The sequence below is a fragment of the Setaria italica genome, chromosome I (assembly GCF_000263155.2).
Source record: "Setaria italica strain Yugu1 chromosome I, Setaria_italica_v2.0, whole genome shotgun sequence".
Taxonomy (NCBI): Eukaryota; Viridiplantae; Streptophyta; class Magnoliopsida; order Poales; family Poaceae; genus Setaria; species Setaria italica.
In genome coordinates this window covers 25,169,480-25,182,110 of record NC_028450.1, presented here as the reverse complement: position 1 = coordinate 25,182,110, position 12,631 = coordinate 25,169,480, and the positions used below count along the sequence as shown (strand labels likewise).

Sequence of the window (12,631 nt, the reverse complement as noted above, 5' to 3'; positions counted from 1 at the left end):
TACCGGCTACCGCCGCGCCGCCGGACCTCCTCCCCGCTGCGCCTCCCGCCCGGCTCTCATCGACGTCGTGCCCAAAATCTCGCGTCCCCTTCCCCACCATCCTCTCCCGGGTCCGTGCCCAAAATCCTCCACAACCTTTTCCACTCCCCTGACCACCGCGGCTCCGGCGCTCCCTCGCCCCGCGCGGCGCTCTCCCGCTCCCCAAATCCCCCGCCGCGCCCAATCGCTCCCCCGACCCCGCCCAATACACTGAGGCGCCCGCTCTCCACCTCCCGTTCCGTTGCCTGATCTGCCGCTGCGGTGGCGGCGTCCACTCCCATCCCATCGCCGGCAGGGGAGGCGGGGCGCCCTGCACCAAGGAGTGGAGGCAGCAGTGGCGCCACATGCCCACCGCAGTTGTTCCGGCCTACAGGTGCCTCGTGCCCACCACAGTCGTTCCGACCTCGGAGAAGATGAAGACACGGCCGCGGGAAACGTTGTTGTCGACTGCCGCCGATGCTTGCTGCCGCCGGCGTGCCTCCGCTTGTCTTAGCCGCTGCGGAATCCTCAAATGCGTTCTCTGTCTCATGCTGGATCTCCCTGACCCCGTTCCGAACGTGACCATACGCCGCCGTGCTCGCCTCTCCGACTCTCTCACGCAGCTTGAATGGCGTGTGCCTGCCCCTCCTCCGTACAATATCAACATTCAATCCGATCCATCAAGGTATTTATGTTTCCCGTAGCTTCAGTTTTTGGTGATCTCGATCCACTACAACTGATATCTATTTCGAGTTTTTTTTGTGATCGTGCATTTCAGGCAGCTATGGCGAGCAGAGATTGCTCCAATCGCTGCAGCAGGTCATTATATTCTTACCTATTTGTTTCAACTTGAATCTGTATAGCAAGCTGCCTGAGATATCTGTTGAAATGCTTCTATAGATCATCAATATATTTTCAACTACCCTGATCACTGTGTGTTTGCTAGAATATTTCAAAGGTACAAATTCATGATCAGATTTTGACGCCTTTCTTTCTTTCTTTCTCCCCTATTTTTGAAAATGCTAATATTGATATATCATAATTTAAGATTATTGGATGCTAATATCATAGTTAGGCAAGGTAACAGAAGAAAACTCCTTGCAATCTTGTCGTACCTACAGTAATTTGGCCAGGGACAGAAGTGATTTGGACATCTTGAGACCTGAGTGCTTATTACTACAAGCTTTTGAGAGGGAAAAAATATAGATATCCATGTTGCATGTTAGCTTCTGAAATTTTCGTACCCAGGGATATGCACTTAGTCCAGTGTGGAGGTCACTAAAATTGACTTTAAAATGGTGAGTTTAAAGTGCTACGTAATGGCAGATTTCTTTCAACAATATAGTAAATATATTATCATAATATCTCTTGTAGCATAACAAAATCTTCTTTCAGTTTTTGCTAGAGTTTAGCTTGCCAACTAACAAAAAAGTAGTGCCATGTTTAAACATTTTGATATTCATGACAAGGGACCATAATACCCCCTTTGGACCTGACGAGTGAAAAACATAGGTTCTTCTGACCAATGATATCATGTTCTTCTGACCAAGTTCATAGAGAATTATTTTAGTTGTATAGATGTCCGATTTATTTCCCCCGCATCCTAATTTAGGCATTTGAGATATTTTTCTTCTTTCTATTTGACCATGTCAATGTTCTCACACCCATATTCCTGCAGAATTTGTGGCATTTAAGGGTTCATTTTTATGCCTACAGATTGACAGGAATATGACAAGGGAGATCATAAAGTGCGGCGTTAACCCACATCATCCGGTTTAAGGTGGTAAGCCAAAAGAGGGGATGTCCAGGAGTTTTCAAAGAAATCATGCTCCAGGTGAAGAAAATTTTGATGTCCTTTCGTTTCATCATTTTGGGTAGGCGAGGTGATTTCTTCCAGTAGTTCATCTGGTATCAGTCACTGTGGCTTCATGATGGGAACAACAACCAAGTAAAAAGATCTTTTCTACCTTTGTAAGCTTGTGCAAATGATCTTTTCAGCAGTAGCTTCCATACAGATACAGCAATCAGTCAGACCATTCTCCTGAACATATGTATATTTGTTTGAGTTCATTTTTTGGTTAGAGGTTATGGTGCAATTAGTTTTTGGGGTTGTGGCCAGAAGAATGCATTGCTCAATTGTTTTTTTTTTTTGCGTTCATTTGATTACATATGTGCAGGGTGTAAGATGCTTGCAAATGGATGTGCATCAAGCAGAGACATGGGCTGCATCTCATTTGCTGACTGGCTCGTGTTTCTGACATGAGACAATTAATCTAAATCATTTTCCACACTTTCAACATGCCACAGCATTTTGCATTGGTTAGAGTAAAGACAATTGTGGGCTTTTGGCTTCTCATGCAGCAGGACAGTGGCAACTGGCAAGTATGTTAGCATCAATGGCACAATTGGTGGTATAGTTGGAGGTTGAAACTTGAGAGGTAAGCAAGGGTGGTTGGTGCAAGGTGCTCATGGGAATGCCTATACCTCTGAGCATAATTTCTATCGCTGTTGGGGTCAACTTCACCATCTGCTCAGGGCCTACATTGCATTCATGCTCAGTGAAGGACCAAAGAGGCATGAATGAATTAGAATCTTAGCTTGTGAGCTTGGTTGTCAGCTTTGCCGGTCCATTATCTTTATCGTTTTGTTGGCTGCTTAAGAAAACTTATGTTAGTGCAGAATTTTCTGAGAAATTTTCTTGAATACTCATAAAGTTCTTTACATATGTTCTATGAATATAACAAGTGTTGAATAAGTTGTTTTACAAACACACTAGTATTACCAAAATATTGATAAGTTTTTGTCTAAATTTTAGCTCTAAAACTATAGTATGCCAAAATTTTGGCAACAAGCCTAAAGTAAGATGTGCTCACCCCAGACCACATATACCCTCCACCACATATACCCTCCTCTGATCGGTAGGCGGCTCACCCCAGACCAAGGTACACAACCTCTTCCTCCTTCCCTCTCCTCCCTCGCTTCAATTCATCTCCCCAGGTTCGTGTATGAGCTGCTGATTGACGCATCCCCTGTTGCTCGCGATTGGTTCCCTGAGTCCTACTCGATCCTGTCCCGTTTAGTTTTTCATTCCTTTCTGTGAGGTGTAGAGAATTGGCTTTGATTGTGAGGTTTCTGATCTTGAGCTTCCTTAGGTCAAGTTTTGAGATAGATTTGTTGTAGTGCCATGCGTGCTTGTGTGGGTTTTGCTATAGGTCTCCTAGATTACACTTCACTCTGAATGATTTGATGTTTCCTGTCTTGATAACTTCGGTTTCCGTACCAGCCAATACGGTTTTGGTCATTAGGGCGTAGCAAAATGTTTGGTTGCCTAGATCTATTGTTTCTGTGCGGTGTCGTGGGCTTGTGGCCTCTAGGGCTATTGTACGCTCTGTTTCTAAGAATGCATCGTCAGGCACTAGTCTGGTTTTGTATTTTCTACTCCATGCTCATTGAGTGGGCTGGATAGAATGCTCACCTTTTATCTCGCAAACTAAAAGAAATACTCATCTTGTGATCCATAATTGATTATATACATTATTACTTTATACAATTCCTGATCTGTCTGCAGTGATGTTCTTTAGCTTAGTTCACACTTCTGTTTGGTTGGATTCTAACTATGTGTTTTTTCTTGCAAATCAGAGATTTAGATTTGTAGCGTGATATCCAAAGGCAGTCAAGATGGTGAAGTTCACAGCGGAAGAGCTCCGTGGCATCATGGATAAGAAGAATAACATTCGTAACATGTCTGTCATTGCTCATGTGGACCATGGTATGTGACAGAAGATCCATTATTAAGACACTGAAAGCTTGTTCACAATGTCTGTGATGCTAATTTGATGTGCCGTTTATGTTTGGATTTCATATTCATTCCATTTTTTATTTCCCAAATATGCCTATGTTCTATTGTTCCATTAGCATGCTTGTTCTTGATGACTGCCTGTTGTATGAATGTTGTTCTGTATGACTCCTTTCTTCTACTGTTAATACAATGATACGCAGTTCTCATGTGTGTTCGAGAAAAAAAATGATTGCTGTTTACTTGGGTGAAGTAAAAATGTGATCGGTGACTTCTTATTCTTTTTGGACTATGCATTTGGTAATGCTGGCATTGAAAAATTAAATACTGTTGACCTTATGTGAAACTACTTCATCATGCAATTAATATATATTTTTATACATGTCCACTTGTTATGTCTATATACTAGTCTTGTATTTGTAGAATTGAATTTCTCATGTTAAGAAATATTAGTCCAATTACTGCTTGTTAATTGTCAAACTTACACTTGATTGTTACTGCTTGTTATATAATTGACATTTACTTGGATTAAGTAAAATGTAACTCCTTGACTGGATAATGCAATAGTTAAATATTATTTTACTTGTCCTAATGCTAATATCCCTAGTAATCTTGTCAGCTGTTTTTAAAATATAGATTTGTACATCACTACTTAAACTTGATGCTTTTCTCCTTGTTGACTTCTGCTATTTGTTGTAAATTTCATTTTTATTGAATGCTCGGTATCCTCAATCTTGTCATTAACACGTGCATTTATTCAAGGCCAATGTTAACTTCTTGCTAGTTTTACTATGGTTGGTTGTTGGCTTAACACTTTGTGATATTGTAATGACCTGCATATCTTGTTTCGTGGAAGAGTTCACTAACTTTAGGTGTTATTTACTCTTTGCAGGCAAGTCTACCCTTACAGATTCCCTTGTGGCAGCTGCTGGGATTATTGCCCAGGAAGTTGCTGGAGATGTTCGCATGACTGATACCCACGCAGATGAAGCAGAACGTGGTATCACAATCAAGTCCACTGGTATCTCACTTTACTATGAGATGACTGAAGAGTCACTAAAGTCGTACAAGGGTGAGAGAGATGGGAATGAATATTTGATCAATCTTATTGATTCACCTGGGCACGTTGATTTTTCCTCGGAAGTCACGGCTGCTCTCCGTATCACTGATGGTGCTTTGGTGGTGGTTGACTGCATTGAGGGTGTCTCTGTGCAAACTGAAACTGTTCTCCGACAAGCCCTTGGTAAGAGGATCAGGCCTGTCCTCACTGTGAACAAGATGGACAGATGTTTCCTTGAGCTTCAAGTTGAAGGTGAGGAAGCCTACCAGCCTTTCTCCTGTGTCATTGAGAACGCCAATGTCATCATGGCGACATATGAAGACAAGCTTTTTGGTGATATCCAAGTTTACCCAGAGAAGGGGACTGTTGCTTTCTCTGCTGGTTTGCATGGCTGGGCCTTTACCCTCACTAGCTTTGCAAAGATGTATGCCTCCAAGTTTGGTGTTGACGAGACTAAGATGATGGAGAGGCTCTGGGGTGAGAACTTCTTTGACCCAGCCACGAAGAAATGGACCACCAAGAACACTGGTTCTCCTACATGCAAGAGAGGTTTTGTTCAGTTAATCAGTTATGCTATGAGCCAATCAAGCAAATCATCAACACCTGCATGAATGATCAGAAGGATAAGTTGTGGCCTATGCTGCAGAAGCTCAATGTGACAATGAAGGCTGATGAGAAGGAGCTGATTGGAAAGGCTCTCATGAAGCGTGTGATGCAAACTTGGCTGCCAGCTAGTACTGCCCTGCTTGAGATGATGATATTCCACCTTCCGTCCCCGGCGAAGGCACAGAAATATGGTGTGGAGAACTTGTACGAGGGACCACTTGATGATGTCTATGCAACTGCTATCAGAAACTGCGATCCAGAAGGCCCCCTCATGCTTTATGTTTCTAAGATGATACCAGCATGTGACAGGGGAGGTTCTTTGCCTTTGGCCGTGTCTTCTCAGGCAAGGTTTCAACCGGAATGAAGGTCCGGATCATGGGTCCCAACTATGTCCCTGGCCAGAAGAAAGGATTTGTTTGTGAAGAGTGTCCAGCGTACTGTTATCTGGATGGGAAAGAAACAGGAATCCGTGGAGGATGTTCCTTGTGGTAACACTGTTGCTATGGTTGGTCTGGATCAGTTCATCACTAAGAATGCTACACTGACCAACAAGAAGGAGGTTGATGCTTTCCCAATCAGGGCAATGAAGTTCTCTGTGTTACCTGTTGTGCGTGTTGCTGTTCAGTGCATGGTTGCCTCCGATCTTCCGAAGCTTGTTGAAGGTTTGAAGCGTCTGGCGAAGTCAGATCCCATGGTTCTCTGTACCATTGAGGAGTCTGGTGAGCACATCATTGCTGGAGCCGGAGAGCTTCACCTTGAAATTTGTCTGAAGGATCTGCAGGAAGACTTCATGGGTGGTGCTGAAACCATTGTTTCTCCTCCTGTTGTCTCCTTCCGTGAGACTGTCCTTGAAAAGTCCTGCCGTACTGTTATGAGCACGTCCCCAAACAAGCACAACCATCTCTACATGGAAGCTCGCCCCTTGGAAGAGGGTCTTCCAGAGGCCATTGATGAGGGCCGCATTGGCCCGCGTGATGATCCTAAGGTGCGCTCCAAGATCCTGTCTGAGGAGTTTGGCTGGGACAAGGATCTGGCCAAGAAGATTTGGTGCTTTGGTCCTGAGACCACAGGCCCCAACATGGTTGTTGATATGTGTAAGGGAGTGCAGTACCTTAATGAAATCAAGGATTCAGTTGTGGCTGGTTTCCAGTGGGCATCAAAGGAAGGAGCTTTGGCTGAGGAGAACATGCGTGGCATTTGCTTTGAGGTCTGTGATGTTGTCCTCCATGCTGATGCTATTCACAGGGGTGGTGGTCAGGTTATCCCAACTGCCAGGAGGGTCATCTATGCGTCTCAGCTCACTGCGAAGCCAAGGCTGCTTGAGCCTGTCTACCTGGTGGGGATTCAGGCCCCTGAGAATGCTCTTGGTGGCATCTATGGTGTTCTGAACCAGAAGAGAGGTCATGTGTTTGAGGAGATGCAGAGGCCTGGTACCCCGCTGTACAACATCAAGGCTTACCTCCCTGTTATCGAGTCCTTTGGGTTCTCAAGCCAGCTCAGGGCTGCGTCCTCAGGTCAGGCCTTCCCTCAGTGTGTCTTTGACCATTGGGACACGATGTCTTCGGATCCTTTGGAAGCCGGCTCCCAGGCGGCACAGCTGGTGTTGGATTTCCGCAAGAGGAAGGGGCTGAAGGAGCAGATGACCCCGCTATCTGAGTTCGAGGACAAGCTATAAATCTATTTTTTGTGTTCTACTTTTGGCCTGTTATGGTGGAAAGAACTTTGTTTTTTTCCCTATGGTGTCAGTCATGTTTCACATGAACTGTGATATGTTAGTGTTCTCCTGGAAGTATGAAACTTTATTTTGGTCTGTCAATGTGAACTGGTACGAAGGTTACCTGAAGCATGTGGTTGAGTTATTCGTGTATGTTATCTCCTGCAGTTTTGCTGCGCTTGAATTTCTAATTCCTGTTGGGCGTCGTTTACTGCTCGTCAACTCAATAGTTTTATTGGTTCCTTCCAGCTTCTTGTCAGGTATGTGACCGTTGCGGCGTTGTCTGATGTCAATTATGATGCATGTCATTGGTTGATATACCTTGCATTTTGAGATATGAGGTGAGCTATTCTGATCCTGCGTCATAGTTTCGTTTCTGTTGAGACTTGAGAGTGGAGTGAACGTGGGGATCGGGGAGCAGGGGAAGGTGGTGATCGATTTATTTAGGACTTTAGACAACTTCAAGAGGCTGGTAATCTTACCCCCAATACCTTTTTAAAGAAAAAAGAGAGAAAAAATGAACTCCAACAATTCACCTAAATCTTCCTTAATTTTTTAGCGACGCTAAAATACAGCCTGCCACCGCGTATATTTTAGCGTTGGCGTTCCTCCCCCAATCCTAATTCCTGCACGCCCGCGCGTCCCTTCCGATGGGCCCAATACGATGACGTGGCCTGTGTTTGAAATATTGGGGGCTATTTATTAGCGATCTGCTGTGGACTGATATATTTTTGGGGGAAATTTTTTTTGAAAAAATCCCCAATACATAATTTTGGGAAAGAATTTTTTAGATACTCTTGGAGTTGAATAATCCGCTCCATGTTCTTACTGTTATGCGTGCAATAGCCATCCTCACTTTAGCGGTGCCATTTCCTAGGCACTTGTTTCTTATTTATGATCTATTATTTTGTTCTGTTTCAGCTTTTGCAATAGTTAAGTCACTTAGTCTGGGTTATTCACTCATTATACAGGTTGATAAAAAAAAGGTGCAAAACGAAACAGAACCGGTGCAAAGGCTCTGAATGCATAGATGCAGAAACTACATAGATGTATAGGAATATAGTTGTTAATAGAGCTTCCTTTTTGGTTGGTCATTACCAAGTAGAAACCACGAATTTCCTGATCTGTTTGGACTGGATGCATCTCAGGAACAATATGTAGCTTTAAACAAACGTGTTTGCTGTCAGATATCAATTCTGGGCTTCACAGATTGCTCAGTAAATCCTTATATGCCAGATTTGTTCACAATTTTTACTTGATCATGTAAGCAATTAGAAGCCATCATGTTAGTGAAAAGCATTAGCTCACATGCATGACATCCTCACAGTTTTTTTAGGAAATAGCATTAGCGCATACAGTTTGTACTAAAAAATTGGAAAATACGTGCTGTACTTTTGGTCTCATCATATGCACTGCCGCCATTCTCAACTAAAGTACCTTTTTTTTTTGCCATCTGATCTGGTTTGCTATACATGGTCACGGCATGCAGCTATGTGCTGGTTTCAGGCTTGAACTAGCTGTTTATATACAAGTTTGAGCTAGGGTGGTTTGACTGAATGAGTGAACACTGCATACCGATCAACCATCTCCGAATTTTTTTTTTGCAATAACTCTCCACTTGTGGCTCGGAGGTCCTGGGTTCGAACCAACCTCTTTGCAGAATTTTAAAAGAATTTTGTAAGGGTAAGGTTGTCTTGAAATTCCCTTCCCCAGACCCCACCTTGTGTAGTAGCTTTCGCACTGGGTACACCCTTTTTTTTTATTTCAGTCATCTCTCTGAATATTTACTGCAACAGTGCACTGATGTGGTGCATATATTATACATCTCCAGTAATCCAAAAGAGTTGACAATCCAAATGCAAGGCATAATCATTTACTGGCCTTGTTGCACAGCCTAAAGACAATGTGTTCTAATTAGCCCTGGTTGATTTTCTGCATCTTGCATGTGTCTATCTGCATGTCATTGTTCTTAGTTCTTCTGAACAATATGCTGGATTTTTTCTATGGTTGCCTTGGTGTAACATCTCGTATTTTTACGAGATGTTTGTGTTTGTGAAAAAGAGGATTTCAAAATTTTTCTTGTTTGAGTGTCTTCTTTGAATCTCCCCAAATTCCTAAAATTTATTTGCATTAAATTGAAAACCTAGGCTCAAATAAATGCTAGTGTGCCATTTGGATTTTGTTTGGTTTTATTTGGATTTTACCTGGTTCAAATTTGAACTAAAGCTAGACTAACTGTTGGCGCTAGAAATCGGTCAACCGAATTACCAGCGTCCGACACACGACCCGGGAGAATCTGCTTAACTCCTGTTCGGGTGATTGCCCTGATGCGGTTCGCGCGGCGTGCCAGCCAATCTGACCTGTTGATTGGCAAGGAAGAATACGTGTCAGATCCAGAAGTCGCGATCGGCTATATTTCCGATCTCGAGAGAGCTTATCAGCGAATCGGCCGATTTGCCGTAATAAAGAAATCGGCTATAAGGCAGCCGATCACTGTAGCCTTGTGGACAGAAAACTATCGGAGTAATCGACACAATGCTAGGATAACAACACTAGGAATAGATCTAATCGGCAATATATGAAATAGATGAATTTAATAGCAGAATGTAAAGAAAGCCGAAACCACCGATTCCTAGCTGGATAACTGGTGATAAAACTAGAAAAACAGGTTTACAAAGGTGGCTATTTATAGCCCCGTAGAGATAACTTCTTAACCGACTAGAACTCTATCTCTAATTCAAACAGAAAACGAATATTTACAAGCACGATTCGTGCTAGGTTGGTTATTATCCGCTTCATGGGCTGATCTCCCCCTTATCCTTCTATTCCTTTCCAAGCCCATACAGGCCCAATTAACCCAACTCCTAATCGGCCGATTCCTTATCGGCAAGAGACAACCGATTGGGAACCCATCACACTTGACTCGAGGCGAGGCAGAAGTCATCGGCCGATCTCGCACTGTAGCACCATTCGGCCGATTCTCAACTGTGTTTTTCCAATTTCCTTTCTTCTTGGCGCCGATTTTACTAGTGACGAAATCTGGCGTCAACACATGCCCCCCAGTTTCGGAGTAAAACATAATCTTTTACTTCGAAATTCTTTTCAACTTCTCCTGCGAAACAGCCGCAATGAAAATATCCTTCCGTTTCGCGGTCTTCCAGCTGATGATTGCAATCTTTTCGAAACGGGCGCCCAGAACAACCACTACTCCCGAAAAACTCGAAATGCCGGCACGGTAGAAATTCCATTTTTACCCTTCTTCAGGCGCGCTTTAAATAGCGGTTCACCCCGCACATCATCTTCAAGCTCACGTCTTTCTTCCTCCGCGCGCGCCTTCTTCTTCCCTCGGCACTTTTCCCTTGTCACCGAAGCTTCATAGCGCCATCCTCCTGTTGCTTCTTCTCTTCCTCTCCAATGGCGGCTCCTTCTGGCAGCTCTCCAGCGCACGATGCCCCGGAAGTAGCACCTCCGGCGGTAGTGGCGCCGGCAGTTGCTCCATCGACAGAAGAAGGAGCTTCATCGGAGATCCCGGTGGCGATCCCCATTGCGGCCTCATCGTCCGCATCTGCACCGGCGACCACGCCGACCACACGGAACTTTATCCCAGAGGTTATTACCGAATCCTTCTTCTATCGGCAATGCATTTACTTTAGATCTGTTTCTTACCTTTTTACACCCCCCTTTCCTTTTTTAGGCGGTTAGGCATCGCATTACTATCCATCTCACGGGAAATCCCGGCCTTATTTGTCTCGGACCTATGGGGAACCCAGATCCAATAGAGCTTATCAATTTAGAAACCCACAGGATCCCCTTCAAACAATCCGGCATGGACCTGGATCACTGGTTGGGCACTTTTAGGTCCTGGCCGAATGAAACCCCATGTTGGAGAGAGTGGTACCAACGGGTGGCCGCGTCGAAGAGCGTCTCTTGGGATGAGCTCAAAATCGGCCAATGTATCAACCTGTCTTTATCCCAGATGGAAAGAAATGAGCCGTTGGTAATAGCGGCTTCTTACTTTTGGTCTGATGCACTCAATGCTTTCTTATTTGGGCACGGACCTATGACCCCAACACTGGCCGATGTGGTTATGTTGACCGGCCTTGACATTTCTTCCCTAGACACACCTTTCCACCTTTTAACCGCAACGTCACATCGGCTGGACACAAGGGGAATCGGCGGGTGGAAAGGATTCATCAGATGTAATAAAAGAGCTGGGTCTGTTGAGAATAGCGAGCACACGGCCTTCTTAATGATGTGGTTAGAAAAACACTTCTTTTGTGGAAGAGCCGCCGGCCCATCAACCAACACTCAGGCTTTAGCCGAAGCACTGTCCAGAGGAGACCGTGTTCCCCTTGGGAAACACTTGCTAGGGGCGGCGTACCACATGCTCCACCAAATCGGCGTCAAATTATCCAAGGGAGAGCCGATCGGAAATCCAGGCGGGCCCTGGTGGTTCATCAACCTATGGCTGAACCTCTATATGAGCGAGATCACTCAGCAGAGGGTGGACCGTATGATGTTCCCCAACATCGAATCGGCAGAAGACCCTACCGAGTGTCGCCGATGCATGTCTTTTGGTGAAGCAGCATCGGCCTTTCCAGGTTGCACGTATTCTGCTACAAAAGTAGCCGAGTACTTCCGATGCTTTTATAACGGCTTTAATGAAGATGCAACCGTTTGGTTTCCTTATCGGCGGGATGACCCAATCTTTGAACTCCCGACCTGCTTCGATTCAATCACCGGCCGATTCGATGAAGAACTCAACGATGAGTTAATCAAGCCAGGAATCTTGCCAGCCAACTTCTTTTCGGGGAAAGATGCCCCCACGTACGAGTTCTACAACCCTTCTGTTGCAGCGCGTCAGTTCGGCATGGGTCAGCTGCCGATTCAAGTATACTTTGCTGGCCGAGTCAAGTTCAGAGATGAGCTTACATCCAGTCTGGACTATAGTCGGGTACGAGACCGGATTCCGGACTCTAACACTATTGACCTGAACAACTGGATAGTAGCTCCCTTTGCTGTCCAGCCATTCAAACTCTGGTGGGCCAATTGGAAGCAATTCCTCTTCTGCAATTCGGCATCGGCATACTGCAACCTCCTGGATCCAGCTAACATCGACCCGAATGCCGAGGTATTTTCCTTAGCCGTTTTTACTCCTCTTAATGCGACTGAGCACTAATGGTTTTACTATTTCTTCAGGCCGAGAATCGTACTCCTCCAACACACAGCCGGAGTGGTCGGCTAATAGAGAGTCATCATCCATACACCTCCTATCCTCTCATCGGCTATGATGCTCCGTCCGTGGATGTGATTGCTGGCCGATCGAAACAAGTTCAGAAGAGGATTGCCAAGAAGACCAGTCGCCGAGTTCGAGCCCGTATAGAATCGGCGGATCCTCCTATGCTCGTATCGGCAGAGACTCCAGCCGCGCCACCCC

At 44.9% G+C, this 12,631-nt stretch overlaps 1 pseudogene; it reads left to right on the top strand.

The window, feature by feature from the left end:
* The first annotated feature begins 6 nt into the window (after positions 1-6).
* Positions 7-7,378, top strand: LOC101760041 (annotated as a pseudogene).
* The last annotated feature ends 5,253 nt before the right edge of the window (positions 7,379-12,631 follow it).